At 39.7% G+C, this 25849-nt stretch overlaps 1 protein-coding gene and 1 non-coding gene across 6 annotated transcripts in view; one reads left to right on the top strand and one right to left on the bottom strand.

Annotated features, from left to right (window-relative positions):
• Positions 1-25849, bottom strand: part of EXOC6B (exocyst complex component 6B) — a 555911-nt gene that overhangs the window by 396150 nt on the left and 133912 nt on the right. The gene's annotated exons all lie outside the window — the stretch shown is intronic.
• Positions 8521-8628, top strand: LOC132213968 (U6 spliceosomal RNA). Its single transcript, XR_009448082.1, has one exon. It is a non-coding gene; the product is annotated as a U6 spliceosomal RNA (small nuclear RNA).

Raw genomic sequence — 25849 nt, 5'->3', positions numbered from 1 at the left:
TACTACCTGGTCTTTTTATTCACACTTACACTCTCTCTGCCTATATTCCACATAGCAGTGACAGCAATGTATCCAAAGAATTTTTAAAAAGCCATCTATTCTTAGATCTCTGAAGGGACTAAAACCCACCAGTGGTTTCCTTCTCACTGAAAAGTAAACCTTTACACTAACTCTCAAGGCCTGCATCAGTACTTATCAAGCTTGAATACATACTCGAATCAATTGTGATGGGAAAATATATAAATGCCCAGGCCCATCCTCAGTAATTCAGATTCAACTGATCTGGAGTGTAGGGTTTTGGTATTTATTGAATAAATGATGTTATTGTCATCTCTGCCTTCCCCATCACAGGGATGCCCACACAATTCCGGCTAGCCAGAGTACCCCATTCTTGTGGTCTTAGTTTAAGATTGAGCATATGACTCAAGCTGAGTCATTTCCTGGGCTTTGTTGAAGTTACCTGGAGAGGTATATGGCTAATGTTGAATATTATGTAAGCCTAACAAGGAAGGAAAGCAGAGATGATTAAAAATATATTAAAAACTAAACAAGATCTTTCTCAGTTTAAAGACAGCATTTAAGCATCTATTAGTCTGATGTTTTACACAGAATCTCCTTTTTAAAATCCAACATTAAAGCTAGGATTTTCTTTAAGTAACTGACTGCAAAATGAGTTAATTGCTTATGGTTCATCAGATCCCCTGAGGTAGTTTCAAGCAGTTAAATGCCTTGAAATAAAATGTCAAACATCAGGATTAAAAAAAACAATGCACAAAATACAAATTTTTCTATAAATACTCTATCTTTGGATCAATACAAACACTTATGTGGTGTTTTCCTCTGTTCTACTAATATGTCCCTAGTACCTGAATAAAGCTATAACTTTGTGTTTAGTAGACGTTAAACACACACACACACACACACACACACACACACACACACACACACACCCCTCAGTGGCTTTTTCCAAAGAAATTCTCACTCAATAGAAGGTAGAACCTGGAAAACGGCCCTGATAAAAAGGCCAACATGAATAGACAAAGCTCTAAACCAATATGTATACAACTCATTCTAGTTGTGTGTGTTTTTTAAGTAGGTTTTCAATTTTTGAGGGGGGAAAAAATCTGTTTTGCTTATGACAAGTCATTCTGAGTCTTTAGAGAATGCCCTGGCCATTTTCTTTCTCTCAACTCAACTTCTCAAATGATTTTTTAAAAAGGTTCAAATACTACAAAGCATCTGATTTAGTGAAAAGCACTTTAAATACTTCTCCAAGTACTCCCCACTGGATCAAAATGTCATAGAAATGTTGTAAACACTATCAGTCATGTTCCAGAGAACAATTTAAATAAACATTGTTTTGCTCTTTTGTCTGGAAAAGTAATTTCTGAAGTGAAGAGTTCAAAACTTTTAGCCCTACATAGTATGCAGTTAAAAAAAAAATCTTTTAAGCATCAGAAGCAGAGTACACAATAGGCTTTGTCTTGTTAAACAAAAGAACGTGCTTTTCCTTTCAATCATTTCCAGCTGTATGGTCTGGCCTTCATGGAATCAGAAATTAACAGCATATGGCATCTGGCTACCTGCACAGACTGCATATAAAATCTGAAGTCTTCAATAAGATTAACAGGTCTAGTGGTTGAGAGTGGAGGGGGAGCCACCAAGTTCTATTTCCAAAACAGAGGCAATACTTCTAACTAAAAGAAGGCAAGAAAAAATCATCCCTATCTATTTAGATGTCAACTGTACTCTTGAGAAATGACTGGGATCACAAGATTTTCCTACTTCCTAGGCAGCTAAAGAAGATACTACCACTGACTGCATAACTATCTTGGTTCCAGAACAAGGAAGGAATTTTTTTTTTTTAATGTAGTTCTGGGTTAACCCACCTTATGACATATTTAATGCTCTGGAAACCAAATGTACCAGATACAAGAAAAATTGAAATGACATTATTTTTATCATACGTACCAGTAAGTCTTAGTACCAGAATGTCTAAATATTCAGAATCCTGGACTAAAAGGTCTTCAAGGTCTTTCTAAATAAAGCCATTCCAGACAAAACATTAATTTACCTTTCTTATTAAGATGAGTAGACCACAAGGACACAGATAGTGGATGGTGAAGGTTTGGGGGAGAAAGGGATGAGAGAGCAATGGGGGGAGGGACAAATGTAATACTTTAAACAATAAAGATTTATTTTATTTTAAATGAGTAGACCAAAAATCTATTAACTCCTGGGATATATTTGTGTTTCAGAATCCATACAGCCCTAATCTCTAACTTGATTCTCAGCTGGCAGACCAACCAGCCTTCCTTCCTATAGCACAACAGGTGTGAGAATAAATGCAGGGCAGTAAAAGATAGCTTAGTACCTTCAAACTTATAAGAAACTAGAGGCCGGTGCACGAATTCGTGCACCAGTGAGGTCCCTCGGCCTGGCCTGTGGGTCAGGCCGAAACCAGCTCTCTGACATCCCCTGAGGGATCCCGGATTGCGAGAGAGAGCAGGCGAGGCCGAGCAACCCCACTGGTGCACAATCGGGACCGAGGAGGGACGCAGGAGGTTGGCCAGCTGGGGAGAGACCACAGGAGGGCTCCAGAGCGCGTCCGGCCCACCTCACTCAGTCCTGATTGGCCAGACCCCAGCAGCAAGCTAACCTACAAGTAGGAGCATCTGCCCCCTGTGGTCAGTGCATGTCATAGTGAGCAGTTGAGCTGCCTTAGCATATCATTAGCATATTATGCTTTGATTGATTGACTGGACAACTGGACACGTAGCATACTAGGCTTTTATTATATAGGATAGTTGCTCAAAACAGTAAGGACTGATCATATTCAGCTCCTCCTCAACTCTTTCTTCTGTAGCTTCAGGCACTCAATACCTTCAAGTCTACTCTTCACATTTTTAATCCTGTTTAATGCTTTATTTAGACCCTCTCCAAAACATTAGTAATTGAGTTTCAGTGGGCCAGCAAGCCAACCAGTAGTATATTCCTTGACAGTTTACTTCAAAACTCCTAGAGAGAAAAAAGTATTTTACTAATACATGTTCTGAGAACTGGGCTTAAATTTCATCAATAACGTTTAATTCTGCCCTCAAGCATTTGGATCTCATAAAAGAGTTCCTCAACAGTGCTTTAAGTGAAGACAGAGGAAGAAACCCAAACACATTCAAAGGCAGAATTAAAATCTCATTAAGACATACAATTCAGAATAGACAAAATAAAAAAAGATGGGCAATCCATGGGAGGAATACTTTAATATTTTTTAAGGCATGCATGGTCTAAGGACAATCAACCACTAGAATTCCTATGTCAAAAGATCCTTCAGTGACTACAGGAATTGCTAGATTCAGGCAAAACTATCTAGATTTTAAAAAGAAGAACAAAAATTTAAAAGAATAACAAATCTATTTTCATCTCTTAGAGTCTCCCTCTCCCCACAGTTCTCACTAGGACCCTGATAGCCCATAGACACCAATGTATTGCTTACCCTGAGGCACTAGGTCAATTGCAGGAATCTATCTGCAGCTGCTAATGTTTAATTTTCACTTGAAATTTCAGAAATGCAAATGCAATGCATCAACAGCTGTTCACACTTTCAATTTTTTTTTACAAAGCTGGTCATGAAATGTGGCTTGCTTTACATTTGTAACACAATTACCAATTTCTGTTTTAATGCCTATAAATGCTGCTGCCACTAGTGAACAATCCAATTTCACTGCCCAGTAGTGAAACAGGGTGGCTGGATAGGCACTGGTTCCCTGGAAGAGTTGGCAATGGGAAGGAGATAATGTTGCTTATTAAGAAACTGGAGCAAATTAATAGCTAAAACATACACAAAACAGTCTACTTACATTAGGAACATAGATATACTAACATGTGCAAGTGCACACATCAAATTGGTGTGCAACGTGAGTAATAAATAACTGCACTTGATTAACTGCCTACTAGGATTTCATAAGACACAAAGAAATACGTCAAGACGTAATCTCTTTCCTCTAGAAGTTAACTAACAGGGTAATTCTCAAACTTATTCTGGGCTATCAACTATTATAAACCTTAATAAAAGGTATGAACTCTCTACCCAGAAGTACTTGCAAATACATATAATATTGCACATAATTTTAGACAGCTACTGAACCTCCAAAACCTACAGTTTATGGGACCCAGATTAAGTACTTAAATAGTTCTAAAAATAATTTTTTATGTAAACAAAGAATTTAATTGTAATCTGTCAAGATTGCTTGTTTGGGAGAGTTTATTTACAATGAGAAAAGGACGTTTGGGAGAAAGAATAACATTTCTGACATTAAAGAACTAGTAAACCCATGGGACCTCACTGATGGTACTAAAGTTGTAAATGAACTGATCCCCGCAGGGGTCCTGGACTGTGAGCAGGCGCAGGCCAGGCTGAGGGATTCCCCTCCCCCACCCAACCCCCAGTGCATGATTGTCGTGCACTGGGCCTCTAGTGTGATTATATAAGATAGTGCATTTTTTTTAAAGGGGGCATTATGTCTACATAACTCTAAAATCAGTTGGAAAAAAAATAATATGTATAATTATATGTACAGAGAGAATAAAGCAAATATGGTAAAATGTTAATAGCTGAGCAATCTGGATAAAGTATATATGGACTTGTTTGTACTATTTTTGCAAGTTTTCTTTAGGTCTGAAATTCTTTCAAAAAGATAAGTAAATAAAAATCATGTGCTCTGGAGTATGTCTGCCTAGGTTCAAATCCTAGCTCTGCCCATCACTACCTATGTGACCTTGGGCACATTACATTTTTTAACCTCTCTTTGCCTCATTTCCTCACTTGTAAAATAGGGACAATATAGTACTACCTCAATTTGTTATAAACAATAAAATGATAATTCATGTAAAGCACTTATTAGAACAGTATCTGACAAATAAGAAGCACTCAAATTATTGTTGTTAATATTCCTTTCCAAATATCACCTTTATTCCCTTCCCCTTTCAACCTACCACTCTCTTAGACCATGCCAATAATACGGGGGAGGGGGAGGGGGGAACAAAACACAATGGAAAAGTCATGGTTTTTCATTTTTAGCTTTAAGTTTATCTTCAGTGTGGGCTCCCTACCTCCAGGCTGGCTGTCCCATAACTGATTGTCTGACTGCTATCAGGGAAAGGCTGCACCCATGACTCTTGATACAGACAACACTGAGACGTTAACCTTCCACATTAGCTTTAAGAATAAAATTCTAATTCCTTTCATTTATTATATAAAACCCATCATGATTTAGTTACAGCATACCACTTTGCTCTTATCTCTCAATGAATTTCCACAAATATACCCTTCACTGAGGCTTCAATGAACTACCTGTACTTCTTTCAATACAAATCTTCAATCCCTGAAACAGTACCCTCTTTGCCTAGAAGAGGATTTCATCCTCACTCATTTACCAAACCCATATCCACCCTCAAAATTTATCTCAGTGTGGCACAGATGCTTCTTTGCGCACACAAAACCCTACGTGCACACCTCTACCACAGTGTGATAATATAATCACTGATTAGTCTGTCATGCTCATTAGGTTCTAAGGTTCTTAAAGGTGAGAGCTTGTCTTACAAATCTTTGAATTGCAAGCATAAAAACTGATATAATATAGGCTTTCAACTGGGGTTTAGTGGATGAATCTCTTGACAAGAAATTCTAATATGTGTATACACATAGAATAATCTATTGAGTGGCAAATGAAAGTATCTGTCAAACACGGAGGGCTGTGCTTAAGGCAAATCTATACTTTTAACCAAATATATAAAATGTTAGCCACATAAGTTTGGATAATTAAAAACTAGCTCTATGCTCTGGCTGTGTTGCTCTGTGGGTAGAGCATCAGCCCAGGCACAGAAAGGTCATGGGTTCAATTCCTGGTCAAGGGTATGTACATGGGTTGTGGATTTGCTCCCCAACCCTGGCAAAGGCACATGCAAGAGATAGCCAGTAGCAACCAGTCGATGTGTCTCTCTCACATCGATGTTTCTCTCTCTCTCTCTCTCTCTCACACACACACACACACACACACACACACACACACACACACACACTTTTCCCTTCACTCCCTTCCATTCTCTCTCTGAAAAGCAATAGAAAAAATATCTTCAGGTAAGGAGTAACAAAAAAAACCCATAGCTCTGTGCCTCAGAGCTCAGAAAAAGGAGATGGCAATGTAGTTTGGTTAGAAAAGGGTTCCTCTGAACACCTGTTTATGGATTTCCTAGAAGACAGCACTCACAACAATACTGTGGCCTTAATTTGTTAAAAGCAATACTAATAACTGAAATCCTTTTGCTGTCAGGGAATATATATATATATATATATATATATATATATATATATATATAATCTACACTAATAAAAGAGAAACATGGTAATTGGCGTATGACCGCTACCATTCCCATTGGCTAATCACGGCAATATGCAAATTAACTGCCAACTAAGATGGCAGTTAACCGCCAACAAAGATGGAGGCTAATTTGCATACTGCAGGCAGGATGGTACAGCACCATCAGAGAGCGGGTTGGGGGCGTGAGTGCCGGCAGTCGCCCGGGACCTGATCCCGCCAGCAGACCCGGACGCGGGCCGGTGGGGCGGCTGCGGCGTCTGCCGCACTCACACCCCCAACCCGGACCCGATCCCGCCAGCAGACCTGACGCGGGCCGGCGGGGCGGCTGGGGCGTCCGCCCGCAGTCACGCCCCCAACCCGTGAGAGCGGGTTGGGGCCATGAGTGCTGGCGGTCGCCCCGGACCGGATCCCGCCGGCCGACCCGGATGCGGGCCGGCAGGGCGACCCGCCACCAACCTGCTCTCCCGCCCAACAGGCTCTCCCGCCGGGGAATCGGGGCTGGTGCGGCAACCACAGTGGCGGCCAGAAGTCATGCCCCCAACTGGCCCTCTTGGGGGAGATCCGGGCTGGTTGCAATTCACCACCAGTCATGGCCCCAACCGGCCCTCCAGTGTTTGACCCAGGCTTCTGGGGACAGTGTGACCTGTCACCCCAGCTTCCTCATCACAGTTGAGGAAAGTGACAGCAGGGAGGAGGAAGTCCCACCCCCACAGACTCAGCCAGAAGGGCCGTTAGTCACATAGCTCTCAGTGGCCTGACTGGCAGGACTCTCATTCTCCTGCATCTCAGACGGTGTCTGTAGACAGGTAGGACAATGTCCAAAGATAAACGGTTGATACAAGGTAGCTATGTAGCCGAAAAGTGCCAGCGTTATCGACAGAAAATGTCTGCAGAGCAACGTGCGTCTGATCTTGAAAGAAAGGCGACGTCTGCAACAGAATGTATCTGAAGAACAGCTACTGGAAAAACATCACTCTGAGGCCAAAAGACTGAGGTGTCATCGACAGAAAATGTCTAAAGACAATAGCAATATTAAAATATTTCCTCTAATTAATTCCCTTTCAATGTGCACGAATTTCGTGCACCGGGCCACTAGTATATAATAAAAGTGTAATATGCAAATTAGACCGGACAGCTGAACGTCCTATTGGACAACCTTCTGGATGAAGCCGGGGCTGCAAGGGACGAGACCCTTGCATGAATTTCATGCATCGGGCCTCTAGTACATATATATATATACACACTGACCACCAGGGGGTAGATGCTCAATGCAGGAGCTGCCCCCTGGTGGTCAGTGCGCTCCCACAGCCATCCTCCTGCGGCCAGCCAACCTCCCGCAGTCCCTCCCGCTGGCCGGCCCCGATTGGCCCCAATTAGGACAGGGCAAGATGGCCCTGATTGGCCCCAATCGCCAGCCAGATCAAGGGACCCCACTGGTGCACGAATTCATGTACTGGGCCTCTAGTACACCATATAAAATGACAACCCCTCTACGTCCTTTCTCTCCATCAGCCATGAAATGGGACAGCCTAATTTTAGTTCATAAAGTTATTTCGAACCAGAGTATTTGAATTTTTTAAAAAAAACTAATAAAATCTGTCTGAGAAGGATTTTAATCTTCTTAGTTACAATGCCTGGTTAATTCCTATTATCAAAGTCTTGACCAGAGTTCCCTTTCGCACCATGAGTTGGGAAAAACACATGGCCAAATAAAAAAGGTGCTGGAAACAGGCCCTTGAGCAGTATTAAACACAATGGAAATAACATTTGAAAACAGTATCCTTCCCAGCTGGGGAAGAAGCATAAGGGCTCCAACCATCTGCTCTTTCTTCCTAAGATTCCTTTTTCACAAATGGATAGACTGACTTATTTTTTATTCCATTCAAGAAACAAGATCCCCAGCGTTGAAAATCACAAATTAAACCAGATAAAATTCAGACAATAGTAAGACAAAAGTGCACAAACATCTAGACATATTTTATTATATTCTATACCTCCTCTTCCTTTACCTTTTTAATTGCTATCCCTACTGTAAGGAAAATTAGTATGAAGCTTCCTAGAAGAAAGCATATTTTAGAGTAATTCTGAAAGCAGAGATGATGGGCTCTCATAAAACCAAGGGTGACCATAAGAGATAAGGAGAGTGCTCGCTTTGGCAGCACATATACTAAATATTGAAATGATACAGAGAAGATTAGCATGGCCCCTGCAGAAGGATGACACGCAGGTTCATGAATGTTCCATATTTTTTTTAAAGAGAGAGAGAGATACGGAGAGAGCACATGAGAAAACCAACTATTCACTCATTCAATAAAGTTAAAAGATTTAAGTCTTCTGGTGACAAAGTTATCAAGTATTAATATTTGAACTGATTTGGTTCTGACTTTATAAACATAACTAATCAGAAACCCATCTTATTTATATATATAGTTAAAGTAAAAAGTCAGGAAGCTACTGTATGGTACTGTTTCATAACCTGGATCTTCAAATCCTATTGTAGAATTATATGTACTAGTAAACATTGAGACAGACATACCCTCTATAATTATTCTTTCTTTCAATGAACCCCCATAAAATTCTCATGCAATTCTAGAGTTCTCTCAAACGACCTTTCAAATCCACATTCCCAAATGTAACTCATTTACTATACTTCTTAGAGTACCAAATTCTAACAAAATTTGGCAATCTTGCTGCACAGGTACACTGACAAAGAACTGACCAGCAAGAATCATATTAAGTCTAACTTAAAGAGTTTTTGCACAAATCACTGAACACTCTGCAAAAAATATATATATTTGAAAGCTTTTAACATCTGACTCAGTTTCATTAGATTATGAGTTTCTAAAAAGACAGAACTATACTTTGTCATGTTATTTTTTTTTTATTAATCCTCACCCAAGGATTTTTTTGCCATTGAATTTTAGAAAGAGTGAAAGGGAGGACGGGAGAGCGAGAGAGAGAAACATTGATATGAGAGAGACAAATAGATTGGTTATCTCCTGAACAAGCCACAACTGAGCCTGGGATCAAACCTGCGACCCTTCAGTGTGCAGGCCAACACTCTAACCACTGAGCAACAAGAGCCAGGGCTCTTTTCATTTTTTATTCTCTACCTTCTTCAACCTTGCCCAACCATTGCCTAGCGTAAAAAAAAGGGGGGGGGGGGAGCTGTTAAAATATTATCTTTTAAAATATATACTTTTATTGATTTCAGAGAAGAAGGGAGAGGAAGAGAAAGATAGAAACATCAATGATGAGAGAGAATCATTGATCAGCTGTCTCCTGCACTTCCCCCACTGGGGATCGAGCCTGCAACCAGGGCATGTGCCCTAACCAGGAAATGAACCATGACCTCCTGGTTCATAGGTTGACGCTCAACCACTAAGCCACACCAGTCACACTGCTTTTAAAATATTAGAAACCCAATGTCCAGAAACACAGGAGTAAGTAAATTATAATCCTATCTAATAAAAGAGAAACATGGTAATTGGCGTACGACCGCTACCCTTCCCATTGGCTAATCAGGGCAATATGCAAATTAACTGCCAGCCAAGATGGCGGCCAGCAGCCAGGCAGCTTGAAACTAACATGAGGCTTGCTTGCTTCAGTGACGGAGGACTCCAACGTTCCCCGCCTGCTGCTGCAGGCCTCTGAGCTGCAACTCTAAGCAACTATGTAACAAATATAGAAGCTAAACAAAACCCCAGAAACCTGCTTTAGTCCCAGGCTCCAGCCAGCAGGATCGCAACATTGTAAGCAAAGGCCAGAAACCTACTTTCAGCAGCAGAGGCCTAAGAGATGGAGCCAAGACTCAAAGCTAAAGCTGGCCCAGAATAAAAAAAAAAAAAGGAAAGAAAGAAAGAAAGGAGTGGTTGGGAGCTTCAGTCACCCCCAGCCTGAAAACAGCCCTCGGCCCCTCACCCAGACTGGCCAGGCACCCCAGTGGGGACCCCCACCCTGAAAGGTGTGTGACCAGCTGCAAACAGCCATCATCCCCTCACCCAGGCTGGCCAGGCACCCCAGTGGGGACCCCCACTCTGAAGGGTGTGTGACCAGCTGCAAACAGCCATCATCCCCTCACCCAGGCTGGCCAGACACCCCAGTGGGGACCCCCACCCTGAAGGATGTGTGACCAGCTGCAAACAGCCATTATCCCCTCACCCAGGCTGGCCAGGCACCCCAGTGGGGACCCCCACCCTGATCCAGGACACCCTTCAGGGCAAACCAGCCAGCACCCTCCCGTGCACCAGGCCTCTACCCTATATAGTAAAATGGTAATATGCCTCCCGGCACCAGGATCAGCGTGACAGGGGGCAGCACCCAAACCCCCTGATCGCCCTGCGACTCTGTGTGTGACAGGGGGCGGGGCCACAACCTCCCTATCCACCCTGCTCTGTTCGTGACAGGGGAAGGCGCCCCAACCCCCTGATCAGCCCTGCTCTGTGCCTGATAGGAGGGAGCTCCCCAACCCCCTGATCGCCCTGCGGCTCTGTGTGTGACAGGGTGCGGCGCCCCAACCCCCCTCCCGCCACGGGCCCTGCTCTGTGTGTGACGAGGTAGAGCCATAACCTCCCCATCGGCCCTGCCCTGAGTGTGAGAGTGGCGGCGCCCCAACCCCCTGATGGGCCCTGCTCTGTGCATGACAGGGGGTGGCACCGCAACCTCCCCATCGACCCTGCCTTGAGTGTGACAGGGGACGGTGCCCCAACCCCCCAATCAGCCCTACCCTTAGCGTGACTGAGGGTGGCATTGCAACCACCCGCTCTGCCCTGCTCTGTGCATGACAGGGGCGGCGCCCCAACTCCCCAATCAGCCCTGCTCTGAGCCCGACCAGGGGCTGCACCTAGGGATTGGGCCTGCCTTCTGCCACCCGGGAGCAGGCCTAAGCCAGCAGGTCGTTATCTCCCCGAGGGGTCCCAGACTGCGAGAGGGCACACTCCGGGCTGAGGGATCCCCCCTCCCCCCCCCCCCAGTGCACAAATTTTTGTGCACCGGGCCTCTCGTATTTATATAATAAGCTATTTTAAATTACTTGCACATTATTTATACATATGGACATTAACTATGTCTAAGTTGTAAATGAAAGGGCTACAATTTATATGTATAACTCAAGCCCATTTCTGCAAATATGTATATAATGAAATGCATATATACAAAAATGACTGTCATTTATTCGTTTAAAAAAAAAATCTTTTCACCATAAGTTGATTTGTGTGGGCAGTGGGATTCTGGGATGATTCTCACATTCCTATTTACATACACCTTTATATAGTGTGTGAAATTTTAAAATAATGAATACTAATCCCTCCCTCCTATAGATATCAAAACAATGGAAAAGTTTTTATGTTGGAAAAAAAGTCAATTTTAACTCTCTAAGCCAACTGCTATTCTTCTTCCCAAATCCCTGAAGTGACTTCAATCCTGGTATCCCTCTGGTTCTGGCTCCTTTTGTCACTTGCCTGATCACTCCATCTGTCTTACTTTTTTCTTTGCGTTTTCTTTACTCTTCGCTTCATCCACATCCAACAGTAGGGCAGAAAACTCACTATCTAGGCTATTACAACTTGTTTTTTGTTTTTGTTTTTTTAAATTCTTTATTGTTTAAAGTTTTACATAAGTCTCCTTTTTCCCCCCATTGACCTCTCCTTGGCCACCCCACCGCCCAGCACATGCCCTCACCCCTGTCTGTGTCCATTGGTTATGCTCATATGCATGCATACAAGTCCTTTGTATTACAACTTGTTTTTATGTCCCTTCCATCTCTTATTCCTCATTTCCCACACTAAACCAAAAATGTATGTTGACCACATGAGATAATAGTACATACTGAACAGAATGACTAAAATTAAAAAGACTGATAACAAAAATGTTGGCAAAGAGGCAGAGCAATTGAAACTTTCCTAAATGAATAGTAGGACACAAAATGATACAACCACTTTGCAAAAAAGTTGGCGAGTACTAGTATGTCATAAAATTCTGACACAGAATTCCACTCTCAGGTACATTTACTCCAGAGAAATAATATATATTATACAAGCATGTTCAAAGTAGCTTAATTCTTTTTTAAAAATATATATATTTTTGTTGATTTCAGAGAGGAAGGGAGAGAGAGAGAGACAAAAACATCAATGATGAGAGAGAATCATTGATCGGCTGCCACCTGCATGCCCCACACTGGGTATTGAGCCTACAACCCAGGCATGTGCCCTGACCAGGAATCAAACCATGACTTCCTACTTCATAGGTCGATGCTCAAGCACTGAACCACACCGGCCAGGCCAGAGTAGCTTAATTCTTAAAAGCCAAAAACTGAAACATCTCAAGTGCCCATCTATAGGAGAATGAATAAACATGTTAAATTCATATAAAATTCAGCAATGAAAAGGAATAAACTACTGAAACATGTAACAATATGGATGCATCTCAAAATCATTATGCTGAGTGAAAGAAGCCTTGTTCATATGCACATACTCACAATTGCAAACCTATGTTTTACCCATCCTGTATTTAAGAATACATAATGTATGATTCCATTTATACGAAGTTCTACAATAAACAAAATTAATCTATGGTGGAATGGTTGCTTTTATGGAGGTAAGAGTAGAGGACTGAGTAGCAAGGAGCATGACAGAATTTTCTAGGATGATGGTAATGTCTACATCTTGAGGGTTCATTGTATAAGTCTTCCAACTTTTCTGTATATTTGAAAGTTTTCAAAATAAAATGTTAATAAGAAAAAGTAAACTCTAATCTGCAATTCAAGTCTACGGCCATACCACCCTGAACACGCCCGTTCTCATCTAATCTGCAACTCAAATTACTTTTTGCTTAGTCAGCAGATACATGATGTCTAACTTCCCTATATATACTAAGACCACTAAGCAGACACACTCAATATGCTACTTAGCAGTAGAGCTAGAAGTAGTAAATCAGCAAGCTTGCCTGGAGAGAAGACTGGTCCCATAGGATGAACCAAACAGGAAACTTACTGGTGCAAAGCAATCAAAGAGCAATTACACTGCTACTGACTGTAACAGCACCTTTGGTGACTACTTTCTTGAGCTAAAAACCAAGAGCACTTTCAACTAGTACAAATCCACTTTAGAGGAGTCTGCCGCCACCACCCAAATATTCACTAACATTGTTAGGCAGCTTTTCTTCCCTAAGTACAACCAGAAGTACCTTCTAACAAAAACACACACAGCTTTGAATTGTAGCATGGGACAGATTTATGGAATATGGAAGACATTAAAGTATTCGCTTTCTCTCTAAAAATAAAGAGTGCAGACCCATAAACAATGCCTGAAAGGCATTTCAGCAGCTTAATCCACGCAGAACATGTTTTGCTTTTTGAGACAATCAGGAACTGTTGGGTACAGGAAGCCATAAACAACAAGAATTTGGCTTAAGAAAGAGAACAGAATAAGTGTTTTTTTATGGCAATCACTTAACATTTTTGAACAGGTTTATTTATATGTGACATGGTCTATAAGACACAACTTGTACATAAGCAGCAACTCTTACAATACATCTAATATTGATTGACTTCTCACAACAGTGGCACCAAGCAGGACCAGTCTTGTCAGCATTTCCATCAACAACTACATTTGCTGGGCTTAATAATTCCCTTTTTCCAATGTTCTCCAGACAGAGAAAACCACTTAGCTAGGTCTCAGCATTCAAGCTCAGCCAAGAGTTTTTCTTTTTAAGTTCCATCACACATGAAGTCTCGAGTTTTGAAAAGTGGATTTCCTTAGGAAGGCTCAGTCTTTTAAGTCTAACAGGCAAAAGAGTCATGATAGAAAAACCACCCACAGAATTCTGAAATTTAACCAACAGGCCATGTACAAAGTTCACTGAGTTAATAAACTTTAAGATAGACTAAAAGAGGACAGTACCTCTGAAAATACTATTTTCAATAAGTGTCTCAGAATATACAATTTTGATATGATAATCCTACTGAAGCAAAACAATTGATGAATGAGGCACAAATTTTTTGCCAAAGAGTAGCATCTGAAAAAGTCCAGGTTTCAGAAATGAAGGCCTAATGCTTTGTTTTAACACTTCTCTATAAACCTTAAGCAAGATTCTGAATTCTCCACTTACCCATCAATAAAATTAACCACTCCTAAAGTATTTATGTTCAAAGACTCTGAACTTCTCATATACTAGTAAACAGTAGTAAATAAGCACTGTTAGTAGAGTCTTCTTTCTTCCAACTATAATGGAAGAGGCCTGCACAATACCTTTAAGTAATATACTCCAAGTGATGGCATTCAATACAAATATACTTCACAGAGAAACTCAGCCCATACACACTAAAATCATAAGATCTTAGTTTCTTCCCCAACTTTCTCTTCTGTTTTTCTTACTATGATTAGTCTAGAAAAAAGTAATTGCTTGACAATTTTTTCCTCAGATTCTCAGAAATACATAAATTGTTAACTACTGGGCACAATATATAACCTACCCCTTTATTCAATACTGCTGGCTGTACAGCCTCTTTTATTATGTTTTCTTTGGTGAAATCTAACTTCTATGATCTCAAGTCAACGACGGCAATTGAGCATGTGTACTGAGCTGAACTCCTTCAAAACTCCACTGAAACAAAACTAAACAGCCTTAAAAAAAATTTTTTTAAAAAAAAAAGAGGCATAAACCCACAAAAATCAAAAGTACCTAAGAACCAACAGCAAGAAAATGTTGAAAGCTGGAAAGTGGTAACCAGACAAAGTGAGCAACTTGCGACACACTGGCAGTACTAGGTATCTCTGGAAGGGAACGTAGTAAATGAAGCTTGAATGGACTTAGGTGAAAGTGTGCACAAGGAGCGATTTAGACCCTCAGATTCTCCTTTCTAACTTCACCTGATCAAGGACCTTTCCTTGCCACAGTAAACGGCTAGGGATTTATTCTCCTGAGAAGGTCTGTGGACTATCACACTTGGGGAGACAAGTTATCCTTCTGAAAACATGAGGATTAAGCATGAGAGTTTACTTACTGAATGTTGAGATCCCCAATCTTTTTCTCCCACTTAGACTCCTTAAAATGTTGGCAGGAAAGAAGGATTTCTATAATCTCTATTTGGAGTCATCTGACCAGCCCAAAACAAACAAATAAACAAAAACCCCAAAAAATCACCTACACAAAATAAACAAAAAAAATCACCTACTGACAAAGGAAGTTTCTCCCGGAGAAAATCTTCCATCCAGATTGCCCTACAGGTAGGAGGAGAAGATGGGTGAATGATTTCAATGGGAGTTCAAGTTACTAGTAAGTGCCTAAGTATACTTTGTCTTAGACCTACTAGAAACCCACATTTGTTGCTGAGTATATATAGAAACAGGGCCCAGACTTTTCATTGCTATTGCCTACTATCTAAAGTTCCTGAAGGAGAAACTGAAACAAGAACGAGTCCAAGGAATTTACTTGGGAGAGGATCCCAGGAAGGACGAGTAGGGATATGGGGAAGTGAGACAACAAAAAGAAAGAAGTCAATAAAGGATATGTTATCAAGCAAGTCAGGTCAACTGAAACTTAATTCCATGGGAATGCAGAAGTAATGCATAGAAGACTTGCCTCAAAGGTATATCATCCTCCCACCTGATGGACAAGGGAGGCAAAGTATTTACATATCAGCTTCCATCAGTTTTTGACTGGAAACTACTGGGACAGGGATAAAGGGGCAGTAGTATAAATTCCCCGTTTCTGGCATCCAAAGAAAGCCCTTAGGCAAAAAAAAAAAATACAGGTGCTAGCAATCGGAGGCTCAGTCAGCACGCACTGAAAGGGTAAGAGCTACAGGGACATAACAGGGCACCAACAGCATCTACTACATCCATCATTACTGACCTATTTTGTGTCACTGTCACATCCAATGTAAAAAAAATTGTCTCTTGTAGGTTCACTCTTGAATCCTTTTCTTTTCAATCTTTTAAAAAGCTAATAATCTAGTACTAAATGATAGGGGTCCCAACATTATCAAACGTGTTTAAAATGTTATCTAGCTGCCCTACTAGTTTGTTCAGTGGTTAGAGCCTGCGGATGAAGGGTCGAGGGTTCAATTCCAGTCAAGGGCACGTACCTCGGGTGCAGGCTTGATCGTTGGCCCGGGTCAGGGTGCATGGGGGAGGCAATCAATCAATGTGTCTCTTTCACATCAATGTTTCTCTCTCTGCCTCTCCCCACTCCCTTCCACTCTCTCTAAAAATACCCCCAGGTGAGGATTAAAAACAACAAAAAGTTATCTAGCCAAAGCTGTACATCATTTTGGTTAACGGTATTAACCTCATCACTCTGTATTGTAGATCAACATTAACCACCCCTATTTTACAAATGAGTCCAAAGCAATGTGATGCATGAAGTCCAAAAGTTAAATTGAGGTAATATTAAAAGCTAAACTCATGGTTCCCATTTTAAATTTTTAAAACGTGCTTCCTGCTAAGTTTCACATTCACATTAATAACGCCAATTCCCAGCTCTAAGAATTTTAGCCCAAAGCAGTAACCAAAAAGTTATACCTGGCTACAACATTAAATTTCTGAAAGATAAATGCAACCTGAATTCCCCTGGATCTATCAACCTGAGTATCCTATGAGGCTACTCTAACAATGCTACATCTCAAGCTCGTTGGCTCAAAAACTTCCTTTATCAAAATGGCTGGAACTCATTTCCACTCATTCTCACTCACAGTGCACTTTGTTGGAGTCCCTCTCGTTTTTGTAGAAATGCCTTCCTTTTGAATATCTAGTTTGTTTAAAGATGGGTACCCCGCAGTAGAAGAATTAGGATTCTTAAAACTTGGTATTTTAAGGTATCTAACTACTTGACTCCAGAGTGAAGTTAGGGGAGAAGACTAGGTCAGGATGGTCAGGTCAATGCCCCTTTCTAATATTTGAGTCCTGTGGCAAGTCTGGCTCACTGGGCCAGGATCCTTACTTACATAACACTAGGGGTTCCACTGTCTCTCCCTGTAATGTATGCATGATTGTGTACACAATTTACCTTCTTTCACATGTAGTCCACAATGTACCAGACAAATAGAAGACATACGTTCTTAAATGTCCCTGAGATTTCTGAGACAGTTAAAGCGACTGTCTGCCCAAAACATATGTAAGATATCCAGTGGAATATTAATTAACGTCTCATTCCAGCTCTGACTCTGCCAAGACAGCCTGTTATGCAAGTTTGAAGTCTTCACAACAAGAGAGCAGAGATGGTTTATTACAGCCCAGAACTAAACCTTCAGTTCAAACCGGTTTTATCATCATGTTTCTATAGCCAAAGAAGTTGTTTTTTCTTGAGGCATACCAGGCAGTGAGGACAAAACACCTCCTTCACAAAAATGTCAATAACTACAAACCTCTAGAAAGATATTTCATATCATCAATGATGTTTCCATCATTTGAGCAACATCTGGGTACATGATAACCAAGGACAGCAACATTATAATTAACAAATGACTAATGGCCTTTTTCATATCATCATGGCCCTATGCATAGTCCAGTCATTTCATTACCATGGGACAAGTAATAAAGAAAAAGGAGTATCTTATTTCCTCACAGAAGCAGAATAACTTATTTTTCAAGTAAAACTAACCTAATCACTCCTTTAATTCCCAAGCTGCCTCTAGAGTTATAATATCAGTCTATCATATGCCAAGTCACCTTTCCTGAAAAGATTCTCAAGGATTCTTTCTTCTGAATTCTTTGACAGTATAAGTTCTTATACTTAACAATCACATAAAAACTGTCACTGACTAACCACTATTGACTTGTTAACTGGTGTTAGTCACAAATTGTTGACAAACACTAGTAATAATCATGAGTCAGTCTTTCGAATCAATTCAACAACTCTGTGTATACAGTATTAGTCTTTGAATACAGAGCCTGTTATACCTATTTAGTTTTAATTCGCTTTTCATAAAGTATAGATTTTCTTGTGCTAAAGATTTCTGAGGTGTTTAGAGCTCGTTTCAACATTCCCCTTTTGGCATGACAATACAGAGAAAGCTGCTAAGAAGGACATGTCAGGAACTCAGTCAATTTAAATTCCACTGTTAAAGGTTCAATTGTGTCCCCAAAAAAGATACACTGAGGTTCTAACTCCCAAAACCTCAAAACGTGACCTTATTCAGAAATTCTTCGCAAATGTAATCAAGTTAAGATGAGATCATCAGGGTGGACCCTTAATCCAATATGACTGGTATCCTCTTAAGGAAAGGAATTATACTGCCATAAACCAAGGAACACTAAGAATTGCTGAAAACTACCAGGAGCAAGTAGAGAAACATAAAACAGATTCTCTCTCTGAGACTCCAAGAAGGAATCAACCCTGCTACAGCTTGAGTTCAGACTTCTAGCTTCTAAGAACTGTGAGAGGATGAATTTGTTGTTGTTGTTGTTTTAAGCCACCTTATTTGTAGTACTTTGTTACAGCAGCCCTGTGAAACTAATACGTCTACCTTAAGAAATATAAAGATAAGCTCAGGGATAAAATTCAAAAGAAAAAAATTAACACACAATACAGTTTAGTATAGAATTTATGGGGAAAACCAGGATGAATATGCAATTGTATTTATAGAACTCTAAAAAGGTCAATTAATAATATTTTATAAATAACTTTTAATTATACTTCTGGATAATATTTCAGAAAACTTGAAAATATATAGGTAAAGAAAAACAGGAACACTTGCAAAAAGAAAATATAAACTAGCAAGCCTTCCTAGGGATAAATATAATGATCTAGAGCTTCTGAGAAGGGTTTCTAGATATGAGTCCTCTGGGGTCTAAAGAATCTCTTAGTCTCTATAGAATAATGGTCAGTAATCTTGTCCTTAAAAGGACAAATAGTAAATATTTTAGGCTTTGTAGGCAATACAGTGGTTATTGCAAACTATTCAACTTTCCTTGGCAGCACAAAAGTAGTCAATATGTAAACAAATTAAACTGTGTTCTAATTATAACCCCTGCAGTTACAACCCCTGCTACAGAGTAATGCTTCTTAATCGTCCTGGGATCATAGACAACAAAGTTGTAATGTGTCAACTTGGCTAGGCCAAACTACATTTCCCATAATTCCCTTCCCTATGTTTCCAGATAAGGCACAAGACATAGGATTGCAAGATTTAGAGTAGAAATGAAGCCGCAGTCATCTTGTAGTTCATGTTGTACCTAACTGCTTGGTTAAGCATGTTGGCCCACAGCAGCAAACAAACCTGCAGTTACTCCACGTACGACTAGGTGTTCCTTCAATTTCTCCTGGGCCAGGTGTGTGTTTAGCTCCAAGAAGAAGGACACCAGTTTCTCCTGTACTTTATCCACATCATCAAGATCAGAGATAGCAAAGAACTAATATGAGTTTCAGTCCATTCTCATGGGTTCCCACTCATGCTTGTAGGTTCCAGCTTGCCCTTGCTCTCCCTGATTTTATATTTACATTCTTCTCCTGGCTACCTTCCCTTTAGACTTCAAACTCCAGGATCAGACACAAAGATAACAGCCCTGCTTCGGGATTGATCTCTTGCAATTGTGGGAACTGGGTTAGCACTCTCCTAGTGGTTCCACTCCTCGGACTAAACCTGGATTGATGATACACAGACTACTCTGAGGTTTCATGAAAATTATCAGCCAAGCAAATGGACAAATTCTGAAAACACTGCAAAGGATTCAATAAAGCTTTTTCAAAACTCTATTAGAGAATAAAATAAGTAAAAATTGGAAAGTGTCAACAAAAACACTAAATAGTTTGAAACTTTCTGCCCTGAAATAAAATAGAAGAACACAAATGTGTCTACCAAACCGGCTAAAAATGAGTTAGTTTATCAAAGATGTTGACTGCAACGAAAATAGAAAAAACATCCAAATTCGTTTTTGTCTCATATCTATAATAATAAATGGGTAATATGCTAATTAGACCGGACATCCTTCTGGATGTCCTTCCGTCCTTCTGGATGAAGCCGGGGCTGCAAGGGAAGCCTGGGTCCTGAGTGTCTGCCGGTTGCTGGAGGGAATCCCAGGTCCCAGGTGCCAGAGAGAAGCCAGTGCTGGCAGCCAAAACAAGGAAGGCCTACTCTTACACGAATTTCATGCATCAGGCCTCTAGTCCATTATAAATATGTGTATGCATTGTAAATACATATGTGTGTGTATATACATATATACATATATATATATATATATATATATACATATATATATATATATATAATAGATAAAAACATCTTTAATCTTGAAGTTTCAAGTACTTCTTTAAAATCAAATACAATTATTTGGTGACCTGCTGTTGTATTTGGCTTTGCACTAGCCAAAGATACTATGAAAAACAAGGACAATCACAAATATTTATGCCCATTTACTTAATAAACAGTTGTTTATAGTCAGAGCCTGGCCTAGTGAAGAAGCAGAAGTAGTAAGTGCTGCCAACCAAAGGCAGCCTAAACTCTAACAAAATGATGAGTTTCAGCTGATGTGAAGAGACAATAAATCTTGAAAATAGCAAGGTTAATTTTAAGTGTCTAACTATAGAACACTAAAGGACTGAACACTTTATCCAACTTCAAATAAACAGCTAAACTTACCCTCTGCCCTGCTTAACTTCCCTCCACAGCAAATATGACCATTTGGCATGTTGTATACGAACTGATTTTAATACACACTCAATAGGTATTTGTTGCTTGAAATTTATTACAAAGTGTAAAACATCAAGATAGTAATCTTGACATTTTTAAAAACTGTATTAAAACTATGAGATATTACTAAACAAAGGTAATATTTCAGACATAAAATAAATTCATGAGGTGAAAGTGTTATCGTAAGGAAAATACTATGTGATTACTAACAAGTTGCAAATTCCTTTTTCTATATTCCCCCTTCTCTTCTACAACTTTCACTATACACACACACACACACACACACACACACACACAAAAGTGTGCAGAATCTTCCTCTTCCTTTTTCATAGTGTTCTTTATCAGATAAGACTGCTTTACCTAAGGGGAAGCTTCCATTAGGTAACCAACCCATTTGAAACTCTAGGATTATCCTTGGAAAGAAGGGGCAGTCACTAAGATTTAGTGGTTCAGTACATTCCAGTCGCATTTTTCTATCTGTGCAAAATAGAATACAAAAGCCCAAAAGAGGAAATTAAGTGGAATCTTGTGTTTCAAAATTCTTTTACATGAATTCAATACTAATATCCTTGGGGCAAATTCTATTTGACCTAACCAAGACTCTAGGAGAGGAAGAAGAAAAAAACCACAGATATCAACCTCCCACCCCCAAAACACTCTTAACAAATTTTAGTCAAAAATACTCTTTAGAAATAAGTATCTTCACGACAGAAAACTGAGCTTTAATAACCAGAAGAAAATGAAGAAATTGCATGAAATTCAATAAAAGTTCCACAATGTAGGCAAACAGCCAGCATTTTTTTTCTTTCTATTCCCTGCAAATTCTCCAACCTTGTTTCAAAAGAGTAAAGATGAAGGAGTAGGAGAAGGAAAAAAGGGAGAAATGTGATTTAACAAAAAAACATGATAAGTCATAGAAAACACTTAAAAGCAAAACAGATCTGATGGTCTCACCTGGAAAACTGGAATATCTATATGTATAAAGCTTATTTTTTTATTATATAGAATGTATAAAAGCAAGAATAAAATGTAATCCAGGATCTGCACCACCTCAAATATAAGTGAGATGATAACAGAATCCCATAGTGAGTCCCCAAAGCCATCTTTAGAGCCATTCTGAAAAACAAAAGGATACCACAGAGGGTCAAACAATTCTTCAGTCTTTGAGCAGGAAAGAAATGAGATGAAATATATCAATGTTTGGTGGGGCCATTTAAATCCATACATCAATATAATTGGGGTGGCTTTTTAATGATATTTTATACCTACTCCACATTTTGTAATCCCTATTCTTATATCTGTCCCCATGTGGTTCGTCCATGAATTAGAAGTTGGCTGATTATTCCCTCTCCTTTTTTTTTTTTGACATTTTTAACTTTTATTCTAAAATAGTTTCAAATTTACAGAAAAAGTCACGAGAATAGAACAAAGAACTCCCATATGCCCTTGACCCAGAATCACTTAGAATTACATATTGTTAACATTTTGCCATATTTATTTTAAAATTATTTTTCTCATTTGGGATGGTGAACAAACAATACAATATACAGATGATTATACAATTATACACTGTAACCTACACAATTCTACCAACCAATGTCACCCAACAAACTCAAGAAAAAAATAAATAAGTAGATAAAATTATCTTTCTCTCCCTCCCTCCTAACTTTCAAATACACACACACACACACACACACACACACACACACACACACACATATATATATACACACACACACATATCTGAATCATTTGAAAGTAAGTTGAAGACATAATGCTTCTTTTCCCCTAAATATTTCCCAAGAACAAGGATATTTTCTTATATAATCAAAGTATAACTATTAAAATCAAAAAAAATTAACAATGAGCAATCTACAATGATCTAGTTCATGGTTCACATTCAAATTCTGCCAACTTTCCCAATAATATCCTTTATAGCAAATTTTTCCCAGGGCAGAATTCAATTCAGAATCACATGTTGCATTTAGTTGTTATTCTCTGTAGTCTCATTTAAGTTCCTTTCTTTTTCTTTCTTGACATGGACATATTTAGAGGGTCAGGCCACATTTTGGTCTAATTGATGTCTCATGATTAAATTCAGGCTATGGCCTCCTGGGTGCATCCACACAGGTGGGTTTGTCCTGTCAATGTGACGTTAACTTTAAGCACTGGGCTAAGGTAGGGTCTGTCAGGTTTCTCCCCTGTAGTTACCATTTTTTTCTTTTATAATTAATAAGCTATTTGGCAGGGGACACTTTGAGACTATGAATATTCTGTTCCTCCTCAAACTTTCACCCATAATTTGAGCATCCATTGAAGAGTCTTATCCATATTCACATGAATTGTTATTATGGTTGCAAATTCACCCTCCTCTTTCCACCAATGTCTTCAACCTGTTTCTCTCTCTCTTTTTTTTTAATCCCCCTGCGTGTGTGCCATTCATCCTTGTTACTCCTCAAAATTCCTTACCTTTTCCTAACAAAATGCCTAAGTCCCTTTAAAGAACTGATGTTCTCTCTATCCTAACCCTGTCATAAAAGCAGGGCAAGATGGATATGGAAATGTGGCCTGAGATACTAATGTTGTCTTTGTTGCCTTTGAGGAGGCGATGATCTATACATATGATATAAATACATACTTCTTTTTAGAAAGAAGTCCTAAGGAGACCTAGAACCTTAAAAGCTGGAATACAAACTCATCTGCTTTATAAGGGCTTGCTTCCTTCAAGAATGAACTTCATAGATCTCATCCCAGTGACCCATAAGTCTAGCTTTGGAAGGTAGACACTTCTTCCTCCTCCGTGTCTTTGGTCCAAGTTAAGCTTTTCATAAATGTTCAGAAGGAATGGCAAACTGAAGGCATGGTGATGCAAATTATTATTTCCACATGTGTTTTGTTATTGTTGTTTAAAGGAGAAGGAAAATGAGGAGGTTTTCTTTCCTGCTAAAATGCCATGGGAGCAAAGGAGTTGCTAAAGAATCCCGAATGCTCCGCAGGCTGTGTATGTACACATTCCCAGAGTCACCTTTGCTTCTGCAGCCTTGCATATGCTAGGATAGACAGAATTCAACCCTTCCATTTGTAGCAAGACATTTCTCTGCATGTCATCTGGCAGATGCAGTTGTGGGGCTCTGCCAATTCACCCTGGAGCCCTCCATTTTAATCAGTATCACATAAAGTTTAACACATGCTTTGAAATGTGCACCAGATCCAAAGCTTTGCCTGGGGATGAGAGTTGGGTGCTTGCTGCTAAAACACATACCGTCCCAGCCGCTACTCCACAAGCAATTATCTTTCACCTTTCGCTGAACCAGGAGAACTGTCAACACCCGCACACTGCCAACCAGAGGAGAGGTTATGGGGTCAAGACAAGAAAGAAGGCTGAACACTTTGGGGTCCAGCTTGCCTACTTGTTAATCCTGCTGGCTGCATGGAAGAAGCATTTTTGAAGTCACCAGGACAGAGAAAAGCACAGCCATAGAGAAGTAGCTATGACTGCACTAGAATTTTAACACGGCTGCTCCAGCTAGTAAAGCTCCAGCAGTACAATAGAAAAGCATGTATCAAAAGCTAAGAACTGATAACAGCAACTCATATACACCAGGAAACTGCAACTGTGAACTGATTTTTGTGGAGAACAGGATTAAGACCAACCTCACTCATCTGAAATAAACACTTGTTTCATCTCCCATCCAAACACAAGTTAAAAATATATAAAATTATTCTCAGTGTTTTTCTTTGCATATGGAAACCACATGAGAGTTACCATTGATGGAAAAAAAAAAGATATATTGCTAAAGGAGAAATGGAAGGCCATAATCTCCCAATTCCCTCATACAAACCCCAATATGGGTGCCGCGCGCTCACGCGCGCACACACACACACACACACACACACACACAGGCTCTTTCCTAAAATGCCAACTATAAAATATATGAACACTCTACCTCTTACACAAGTCAAATTAATCTCTTATAACCAGAATAGCAAACACATTTTATCTCACGTGCCATCTATGATCTATTTGTAAAGGCCTGCCTAGATCACAACATTCAGAAGGCCTCTCAGGCTTCATCTAGTGCAGTAGAAAGAGTGCCATCTAAATCACTGACTTCTGCAGAGTTGACACTAATGGGCATACCAATGGTACAGATTTGTGTCGCATAACTATTCCATATTCGTTTGACCCATGGTTTCCAAAGTGGATGTGTCTACCCCCACAATTTAGTAAAAACAATCCATTAGTATTTATACTTATTTTCACCTTAAAAAACAACAACACTAAGCTTTACTAACATTTGATTTAAGAAATAACACTGACACCCTCACTCTATGTCAGAAAGTCAAGTAAGTACCACATATGGAATTCAAGATATACTATATTGAAGACTGCAAAATGGTTGATATAATAGCCTCATTTGTTTATCTTCTTTCATCTTATTGCAATATATTACAGATTACTTGTGCTCAGTTAATTGAAATTAAATTATATTATTTAGTTTTAGTTAAACTTGTAGAAAATGAACAAATGGCTTTAACATACTCCTAGAAAGAAACTGCAAATAATACTAATAATGCTAGCACATGCAACTGACAAGAAAATAGCAGGGTGAATACTAGCCTTTATCCTAGTGTTGCAAAACCATTATAATACTGGTCCCTAATGAATTATGCCTCCCTGTGCATATGTCCCTTAGCAATGTGACACTGCTGCATCTCCTACCAAGAGGTAAAGATCATTCCTGCACCACCTTGAATCTGGACTGCCTTTGTGGCTTGCTTTGGATAACAGAATGTAAGGGACATTTTCAAATTCTAGTGTTTAGATCCTAAGAGGCCTAGA

The sequence above is a fragment of the Myotis daubentonii genome, chromosome 12, assembly GCF_963259705.1.
Source record: "Myotis daubentonii chromosome 12, mMyoDau2.1, whole genome shotgun sequence".
Taxonomy (NCBI): Eukaryota; Metazoa; Chordata; class Mammalia; order Chiroptera; family Vespertilionidae; genus Myotis; species Myotis daubentonii.
The sequence above is the reverse complement of the archived record's forward strand: the minus strand, read 5'-3'. Positions and strand labels throughout refer to the sequence as shown.